Below are 1,490 nucleotides of genomic sequence, written 5' to 3'. Positions count from 1 at the left end.
ACAGAGTTTTTTCCTGCAATTGGTAGTGGAAATCGTCATCACCGGCATAACTGCAAAAGTGAAAAGGAGTGTATAAAGTTTGATGTCTATGAGCAAGAACAACAAAAAGTAGGCAATATCCAAGCACCAGTTGAAGTGCAGTGAAATCCTTTCTGTTTCAGCTCACCTCTCCCTCAACAAATACGACCAAAACAAATTCAGATGATCTGACCATTTTTTCTTCTGTGTGATCTTACTGTTCACAAAATTGTGGTGTGTTTCTCTACATAGGAAAATTCGTGTATTATGTGAAATTCTATAAGATGTTTCTGTAGATATGAAAAGTCTATATTGCAGCTATGTAAATCACAAATCCTTCATTTTCTAGTTACTTTTTTTGTTACATAAAATTCTGGAATTTTCACTGATATTTTTGGAATCCTATTCTGCGATTATATCTGCATGTGTCTATTTTTGTCAGATTAGGTTTCTGTGAAGTACCATGGGACAGTTTCCAATACTAAAAGCACTGTTAAACTGCAAGATTGTCCTCTTGTAGTTTGTGATGAGACTGTGGGAGAAAATGTCAAAATTCTCTTGTTAAGGTGTTTTTGCCCGGACTTTTCATTTGTATTTTGGTGGTCGCACTTGATTATATTGCCAGGTATCAATGAAAGTTTCTAACCATCATTTTTGCTTCCAAAATTAGTTTTTTTGGCTTCTTAGCAGAAGACATGCTTAAATTTGAAGCAATACAGAGAAGGCTAGCACACAGGATGATATGAAAATTCATGATATGTTTCAGATTTTTCTCTCAGTACTAACTTACGGAATCCAAAAGGCATCAGGAAGCTTGGAATCCAATCTGTCAGCCCATATGATGGAAGTACTCCATTGTTAGCAATAGAAATAGCTGCCGGGGTCAGATCTAGAGCACACACTGATAAACCTTCCCAAACCACCCCACAAAGACCAGTGACCTTATCTCGTTGGTTGGCAGGATCGTGCCCCAAGAATTTATCACTTTTATCCTAACAACTTGCAGCTCCTAGCAGGTTCACACATGTCCTACCTCAGTCAATATTGTTTCAAAATAAATACAGGTATTCTTGTTTGCTTAAACTAAATGATTATATTTTTTAAAAAAGCATCTCAGGCATAAGAGAATTTTGAAAGACTTGTTTTAATTTGAGCTTCTTTAAATATTATTTGCTTTCCAGAGTGTAATCTTTCAAACAAGTCTTGTTTGAAGAAAGAATTTATTTTGAGAAAGTTAGCCTCCTATCACATGAATCTAACGTACTATATTTAAATGAAGCTTCAGCATTAGACCCTTGGAGATATAATTATCAGCGTGGGGATTTATTAAAAAAATATTTTCAGTCGCATGCATAAAACTAGATTAATATTTAAAAATTCCTTCAAGAGCAAGTAGAATTTTTCAACAAAATATTACCCATTACTGAAATCACTCTTACCAGGAGCGTGTAGTCCCCTCATTAATAATTGAT

At 34.8% G+C, this 1,490-nt stretch overlaps 1 pseudogene; it reads left to right on the top strand.

Annotated features, from left to right (window-relative positions):
* The first annotated feature begins 697 nt into the window (after positions 1 to 697).
* LOC125464383 (U6 spliceosomal RNA) lies at positions 698 to 790 on the top strand (annotated as a pseudogene).
* The last annotated feature ends 700 nt before the right edge of the window (positions 791 to 1,490 follow it).

Source organism: Stegostoma tigrinum, chromosome 26, assembly GCF_030684315.1.
Source record: "Stegostoma tigrinum isolate sSteTig4 chromosome 26, sSteTig4.hap1, whole genome shotgun sequence".
Taxonomy (NCBI): Eukaryota; Metazoa; Chordata; class Chondrichthyes; order Orectolobiformes; family Stegostomatidae; genus Stegostoma; species Stegostoma tigrinum.
The sequence above is the reverse complement of the archived record's forward strand: the minus strand, read 5'-3'. Positions and strand labels throughout refer to the sequence as shown.